The following is an 8570-nucleotide window of genomic DNA, read 5'->3' as shown; positions in this document are numbered from 1 at the left end:
TGGGGGACGCCTCCCCCATGGTCCCCTCCTCCCTCCTCCAGCCCCCGAACCCCTTATCAGCACTGGAGCCCTGGTGCTGAATACGCAGACTGGCCGACTATGCGTTTCAGCACCAGGGTGAAGGGCCAACCATAGAGATGCTTTGGCAGCCAAAGGATCTCTATGGAGGACCCAGCCTCCGGTTGCCTCAGAGCACGGTCCCGGACCATGCCCTGCCCTGCTTTTTTAAACGTCAGGTTTTTTTATACCCCTGGATATCCAGGTGTCTAATTTTCTCCCCGCACTGCAAACTAGGGGTTTGAGACAGGGCAAGAGGCACATGTGTGCTTTTCTGGACACGCCTAGTGTATCTATTTAAAGAGCTAGAGTAAGGATTTGATTTTCTCATAGTAGAAGCTTTGAGTCACTCTAATTCAGGAGTGAGCAATTATTTTGGGCGAAAAGCTGCTTAACGATGTTTGATGAGCTTTCAAGGGCTGCATTGATAGCCTTGCCCCTTGACAGTTGCCCTGCCCCCTGGTCACCATCTTAGGACCAGAAGTCCCACTCCTAGCCCCTGACCTTTGCCACCAGAATTCCCTCCTCTGGCCCCCTGGAAATACTCCTTTTGTGAGGGGGAGATTGCCAGCTTAGAACCACAAAAAAACCAAATCATATGCTAAAAGTCAAACACCTACTGTAACATATTTTAATTTTATTACAAAAAATATTTTTGTCATGATTTGTGTTTGCATGGTGTATATAGAGGTGATTGTATAATAACTCAAAAAAATTCTTAGTCTTGTATATTGTGTGGGGGGTGTGGTTGGATGGGGTGTGAATGTGTGTATGGTGGGGTGTGGGGGAGTGTGAGGGGTGTGTGGCTGTATGCTTGGAGGGTATAGGGTACGTTGGGGGTTGTGGGGGCTGGGTGTGGGTGTGTGGCATTTGTGGGATGTGAAGGAGGGTGCGGGTGTGTGGCGACAGATAGATAGATATTTATCTACCCCCACACTCTCCCACCCCCTCTATGGTGCAGCAACAGGTGGGGGTACTTGGGGCACTCATGCCCAGCGCAGGTGCTGATGCCTATCGGCGTGCAGCTCTGGCCTGGGGTTGCACATTGCAGAGAGTGGCACAGCCCCCACCGGGCCATCTCCATCACCGGTGCTCCCTACCGTGCACACACAGCATCTGCACTCACACAACATAAGAGGGAAGCCCCATACACTGGAGCCAACTGTGTGTTTTACCCTGATTCTTTCAGAGGTATTCTGCTGTAAGGGTTTACATTATCTGTCCCTCTTGCAGATCATTTATAAAGAAGCATTGTAAAACTGATTCTAGCACTGAGCCCAAAGTAACCCATTAGGATGCCTGTGCAATTTTACACAATGCTCTTTTCCATGATCAACCTTTGAATCCAGTTACAAATGCAACTGGAGGAGTTTGACATTGTACATGCCCACTTCTTGGCACTCTGCTCCCCAGCACTGATGGTCACGCAGTCCAAAGTACTATCTCACCCAGAAGAGCCTGGGTGAGCTGGATTTGGGCAAAGACAGCACCCACACAGCTGGCAGAAGTGACAGGGAGCAGGTAGCGATGCCTTACCAGATGTTAGTGTTGCCTTCGGTTTGCCTCAACCAGAATTTTAAAGCTGTAATTTAGTCCTTGTACTCCTGAGAATAAGGGTTGCAAGTTTCCTGGCTGCATCCCAAGCAAATGTCTGAGGACCAAATGAACCAGTCCTGACAATCCCTGATGACAGGAAGGACCCAGGGGGAAGTGATGGAGTCTGCTCTAGTGTTTGCAGGTCCAGCAGAATGGATTCTCTCTTCTGTCCATTTTTTCTCATGCTGTTATCGTTTTCTATTCTCTTTGATGCTATGCTACAGGGTGTGGAGTCTGTTGCCATCACCTTGCCTCTCAACTATCCTCTTGACAGAGGAAGCCCAGAACTGCCTGATGCAGGGCTTCAAAGATCACAAGCTGCCAAAAAACTTCAAATGAGCCATATGGAATGGCAACTTCAGGGACTAAATATAGAACTCTAAGGGGGATATTGAAGTGCAACTTGGATGCTGAGCCATTAATCCTGCCCTTATGTACAGTATATAAGCACTTGCCATCTCTCTCATAAAATTAGTTACTTCTCTTGTGTGCACAGATGCACTAGATGTCACAAGATAAACAGCCAGGCACCAGAGTGTACTAGAGGCTTAAAGCTGACATTTTCAAAGGAGACTGGGAAACCAGGAACTTGAGATCAGGGAACTAAATTCTCCTAAGCCTTGTTTAAAAATCCCAGTTTATGCAAAGATCTGAGCCAGCACTATTTCTCCATCCACAATTTAGTGAAGCAAAGTTTCCTTGTTTAAATTATCCAAGTGAACAGAAAGTTTTGGTTGTCACACTGACCCAGACGGAGAAAAAGAACCAAAATTTGTAGTTGAACTGGTTATTCTGTATTGTTGTTAAAGATGGAGACACATAAAGGAATACCCACCCCGCCTTCCTTGCCCTCCCCCCGAATATTTATTTTAATTTATCTGATCTCGGATTGTGTATGTTAACAGATATTGAAACACAACAAGGGACAAAATCTGATCAATTAAAAAATATTTAATGCCACTTTAGCTGTCTTCAATTCCCTGCTATCCCCCAAATTTAATTTGTTTTACACCTATTTTCCTATTTTTTCTCCCCCCTGCTGCCATGCAAAACTCACACAAGCAGCAGGGGACACTGCTGATAATGAATCTGACAGAGGCCCAATCCTCAACTGGTGGAAAGGATTAGAGCTCTGATTTCAGTGGAGCTCCATTACGTTATATCAACTGAATGTCTGGCCCAGAGCTGTCCCCTCCTTCTGTTACAGCGATCTTAGATTTTACTTTTAACAAGAATGGTGCGACTAGGAGCTGACAGCATCCCTTTAAGGTTGCATAATGGTGCAACAGAGACAAATAGCATAAATACCTCTTCATTCAGTTAACAGAGGTCTGCAGTCCATTGGCTCCTTTCCCCCTGTTAATATCATTTTTATACCTTAGGTGTTCTCCATTCATGCCCCTGCTTCCATTAGAGCCAGGAGCCTGCAGCAACATTACTGTCAGCCCAACGCACTGAATCCATTAATGCCTCTCTCTACACAGAGATAGAAGTTCATGATTAGGGGAATAACAGTGGCTTAAGTACCAAAGTCTCACTGACAGCCTGGGACAATGCGTATTCAGAACCAAAGGGCACAGGGGTCGATTGTGTCTTGAGACCCAGCCTAGACAAGCAATGCTCCAAAAGATTTCTCACCCCACCAGAGTTGCCTCACCCTCCCACTTGGCCTGGGAAGGGAAATAGATTTTTGCAGAGTTCATCCATTTAATTCCACCGTCATGCTTCTGGCTGGGTATGAGGATACAGCAGAAAAATGCCCCAACCACATCTCTTCTCCCTCTGCCTCCTCCATGTCCTCTGACTCACAAAGAAGACAGTGTCTGAATAGCAGGGGTAGCACTCCACATAAGGCCAGTACAGTAGGACACACCTCAAAGAAGTGCAAGAGATACTGCTTTTGCTTTTCAGCACTGACTCCAGAGTGTTTCCATGCTTCTTTGATGTTGTTGGCTACAAATGTCCAACTCGGGATCCTTAAAATTCTAGTTTATTAGGCGGATTGAAACACTGTAATGAGTTAAATCATAAACCTTGGGGCTGGTCCCCACACACACACACACACACACATGTACACACATACACACACACACACTAGCAAGCTACAGAGTCAGGTATACCTATCCTACAAGCGCTGGAGTCTGCCATCGATGGCCAGTTGAGGCTTCTTTCAGCGTGGTGTTATCCTCCAGAAGGGGGTCGTCGGCTGGTCCTTCTGGCTGGACAGGTCTGGTCGAGTTGGAGATCAAGAGGGCGCCACTGAGGGTTGCTTTTCACTGCCTTTTATCTGTCCTTGGAAGACTTTGGTGACTCCCCAGTTTTCAGGTTTGCCCAATCCAGGGGTCATTGACCCTCATGGGACTTCCCCCCCCCTCGGTGGCTACTGGACAGCATCTGTCAGCCCCAGGGGTCGTCCGCATGTACGTGCAGGTTTGGGAGTCCGTTGATGAATTTTGAATAGGACTCTGGGAGTGATCTGGAGATATTCAGCCCAAAAGTTGGTCCCCGGCATTGATTAACTCAGGCCAGGGCTTCTAGCCCTTGATCAGTGACAGTTAGAGATTTCCCAGTTGTTACATTGTCTTCTACTGAATTCTTCCCTTGGTTGATCTGCGGTGTCCCAGGTGTTAATTGCTGTCTGCTGCTACAGTGTTACACATTCAATCACTGATTCACTCCCTCTTTCAGGGGCCAGCCTGATACAGGGAAGGGCAGTTTGATTCCTGCCCTTGTTAACATTGTTACAATGTATAACTTACTTATGAAACTAAACACATTTAGTTGAAAGTTGAAAGGTGAGGAGTATAAAATATAAGCTACAAATGCCATGGCACACAAATAGATAAAAATACCAAACTACAAGGGGAGATACAAAATGCACACATACAAATTTTAAAACACAATTCCTTATCTTAAAGTGAAAGAGAGAGGAAGGAAGAAAAGGTAGAAAAAGAGAAACATATCCAAAGAGGGGAGAGCAAATGCAGGCAAGAGGAAAAGGGGGCTTTCTGCTACAATGTGAAAAGTCTTTGCTTTCTATCATCTGGATTTCCCAGTGCTCCTCCATCATAGTCCCACTGGCTGCTATACCCTTCATGGAAGAAGTACACATTGTCCCCTGGAACACCTCCTTTCTCCAACATTGCCTTTTTTCTGATATATGTTTGTAGCCCGGGTACACCCAGGGGTGTGCCCCATCCTCAATTGGATAGGATAGGTGGACACTGGACAGGCAGTAGTGCTGTGAAAGGGAGGTTGCTACTTGGGTTCAGATCCCTCTATCCTGTCTAGAGCCAGGCCAGGCAAATGTTACTTAACTATATGCAGTTTATTGATTGATAATATAAATATAAAAATACACCTGAAATATGAGAATAAGTATTTACAAAAGATAGACAATAAACAATACTCCAAAATAATTGATGGTCTGGGAACTGACCCTCCACTGGGGTGTCACACCCAGCACCAACACATGATAGGGGAACCCTATGAGCAACAAGCAAATTGCGTCCCCTAGTCACCCCAGGCACAGAGGAGTGATGTATCCTGAAATAGGTAAGAACAGGTAAGTCAACACAGCAGGTGAATAACCAGGAACCCAATAGGACAATAAATAGAATATGGCAGTGGAAGGATAAGTTCACACACAGGAAAAGTAGCAAATAAGAATATATATATTACACACATACATTATATATATAGTAAAACATAATAAAGTATTTGGTTAGAAATGGCATACAAAATATACAAAGCAACCTCCAAAATATTTAGGAGCACACCCACCCTATTCTGGAAGCATAGACACACTAGAAGCTAGGGTCCCCTTCCCTAGAGATGACAGGCCCTAGCAAAACTCTTGATAGCAACAATAGGGGCCCAGTGCCCTCTGTCCTGGGCCAGCACTGGGACTGGGGTCTTTACTCACTGGCTCCCCAGTGGGGTCCCCTTCCCCCAGAAATCACTCCCCTCATGGGACCCCAGCAACTCATGTTCCCCTCTCTGGAGTAGTCATCAGCTTCACCGCAGCCTCCCTCCAGCGGCACCTCCAGCTCCTCTTGTGGCCTGGTGCTTTGTGCCCAGGCACCCAGGTCAAGCTGCACTGCTTCTTCTGCTTCCCAGCCTTGCACTGGGGTTTCTCCATGGCCCTGTGCCCGACTCTGGGCACTGAGACCTTTTTCAGCTGTGCCGGGCTGTGCTCCTGGCTCTGCCTGTCTAGCCTTGCACCTGGGGCTTTCCCGCTAGCCCCATGCTCCACTCTGGGCACAAAGGGGGGCTCTTTTAACACTGCTGAGCCATGGTACCAGCTTTGGCTACCCAGCCTCATGCCGGAAGCACAATCCTGAACCCCCTAAACAGTTCCCAGGGATGAGGCTCCGTGCACCAGGTTGTGCACCACAAGGTGGCCTGAGTGGTCTCTAACTGCTCCCAGGGCCAAGGCTCCATGCACCGGCTCGTGCACCACTGGAGCCTCCCGCCACTTGAATCCCTGAGCAGTGTCTTCAGGGGTTCTTCTGGACAGCTCTCCCCAGCTCTTCTGAACCCCACTGTTCTTGAGTCCCTTGACGGGGCTGCCCTCTGTGCCGAGCATGCTATCCTTTGATTCTCTCTGGAGGCTCTGCCCCCAAAGTCTGCTGGACCTGCAAGGTGCAGTTCTCAATGAGGTCCAGGGCTCTTCGCCCCCACCCCCCCAGGCAGGTGCAGGGCAAACATCTCCCCGCTACCATCTGATTGGTGGAAATACTCCACCAATCAGAATTGCCATCCTCTGAGCCTGGCGTGCTGGGCAAAGTGGTGAGCCCACCACTAGGGCTATGCAAAACGGCAACATTTTGTTTCAATTTCAGATTCACCATTTCGAAGGGACAGTGTTTCATTTCACTGTTTTGAAGCACTGTTCCATTTCGTTTTGCTGTTTTGATACATTTTGGCGTTTCGCCCATAGGCTATAATGGGGAATCATGAAAATGCCTAATTTTGTCATTTCTTGCCTGAATTGGGTGAAAACAGTGGGGATGGTAGCCACTTCTGAGGCCATGAATCCTGTCAAGTTACAAGGAAATAGGTGTAGGGGTTTCACTTGTGTCACTTGTGAGTGTGAAGGCAGAGTGGGGTGAAAACAGAAGGGATGCTAACTCCTTCTGAGGCCACAAAGCCTGCCAATTTTCAAGGAGATAGGTGCAGGGGTTTATAGGAAACCATACCTCAAAGTATTTGAGCAAGACTCATGACGTGTGAGTTTGAAGGCACAGGGGGATGAAAACAGCAGGCATGGTAGCCCCTGCTGAGGCCATGAAGCCTGCCAGCTTTCAAGGAGATAGGTGCAGGGATTTCTGGGAAACTGCACTTTTGCATGGAGTAGGGTCCCTAGAGATGGCCGTGATACCCCTAGGGCACTGTGACCATGCCAGCTGCGCCCTGCAGGCACCTTCTCTTCTTGCCTGCCAGCACATCTTGTTGGAAAAGATAATAGATAGGGAGGCTGCCCTCAAGCTTCAGCTTAGTCACGGTCCTAATAGACCCCAGTAAACCCTGTAGGTTTTTTGACCCCTTGCTGGGATCCACTCTAAGTAGGTACCTCAAAGGGACACCCTAAGCCTTACGGGCTAGATGCATAGCTCCAACCATCCCTTACCACACCCCATGCCTCACAGATAGTATATCATTATTATCCCTGTAACGATGTCTCAGTCTCCATTTTTGGGTGCGCTCCACTGGTGCCAGGCTGAGGAGCAGCAAGGGCAAGGGGGTGGTGCCTGCAGAGATGCATTAGCATCCCCGTGGTGCTCATGCATTTCGCTTCCTTGCCCTGGGTGATTTTGACTCGGCAGTGCAGGCAAGTAGCATATGTGGGATCACCTGCCAGCTCATAGTGATCCCAGACCACACTACCCCCTCACTTTTGGGGTGTGGGTGCATGTGCGGATGGTGCCTTTTCCCCCTCCTTAGCAGGCAGAGGCACAGCAACAGGCGGAGCAGACTCAGCTGAGCCAGTTGCCTCCACAACCTCTATTTCATCCTCCTCTGAGGTGCTTTCCAGGGAAGGAGACCTAGCTCTAGGGGAAACTTGACGGGTGTGGAGCACAAACTTAGCTGATTTCCTCTCCTTCCCCAGAATTACCCTTGCTAGGGCATTCAGATCCAGCTCCAGCTCCAGCTCTTCTGCAGGCACTGGAAGCCTTAGGCTGGGAACTGAAATTGGAGTGGAGGAGACTGTAATGCTGGTGATGCTTGTTTTTGTCATGGTGCTCAGGGTTGTTATTATTATGGCAGGTGTTACTGGAGGGGATAACTGCTCCCATCTCCTTGGTACCATTAGCAGCAGAAGCGGCATGTTTACTAGTTGCTGGAAAGAGGCTGCGTCTAAGTTTGGAGGGGTGGGAAACCTAGAGCTCTCCCTCTGTCCCCTTTTCCACCCCGGCCAGAAGAGTGGCCACCTGCCCTTCCAGCACGCTTCATGTTTGGTGTGCTGGAAAATCTGTGTGTGTTTCTGTAATGTAATGTATGTATTTATGTAATGTATAAATATATGTTCTGTAATATATGTTGTGCTTTCCTACACAGACAATGCAGACTGTCAGGGAAAACACAGATTTCTTTTATGTGGAGAAAGAATTACAGAGAATAACAAAAACAAAAAGAGGATTTTTGGGGAGGAATAAGTTGAAAGGAATGGATTAGGAAAGGGTATTGGGGTATTTTGGAAAGGATTCAATCCCACTTTCTAGGAACAGACTAGCAAGTAGGAAGTGAGAGCCTTCCTGATGCTCCTAATGCTGCTGGAGGACACAGCTCAGTCAGTTGACAAAGCTCATTTCAAACAATGCTTTTATGCTCCTTTTCCATCCCTCCCCCAGAGCACTGGAAGTGGAAAGAACCTCAGGGAAGGATCACAGTCACTGGCCAGCTACACAGTCAAT

Source organism: Alligator sinensis, unplaced genomic scaffold (assembly GCF_000455745.1).
Source record: "Alligator sinensis unplaced genomic scaffold, ASM45574v1 scaffold239_2, whole genome shotgun sequence".
Classification (NCBI taxonomy): Eukaryota; Metazoa; Chordata; order Crocodylia; family Alligatoridae; genus Alligator; species Alligator sinensis.
Note: the sequence above shows the minus strand (reverse complement) of the source record.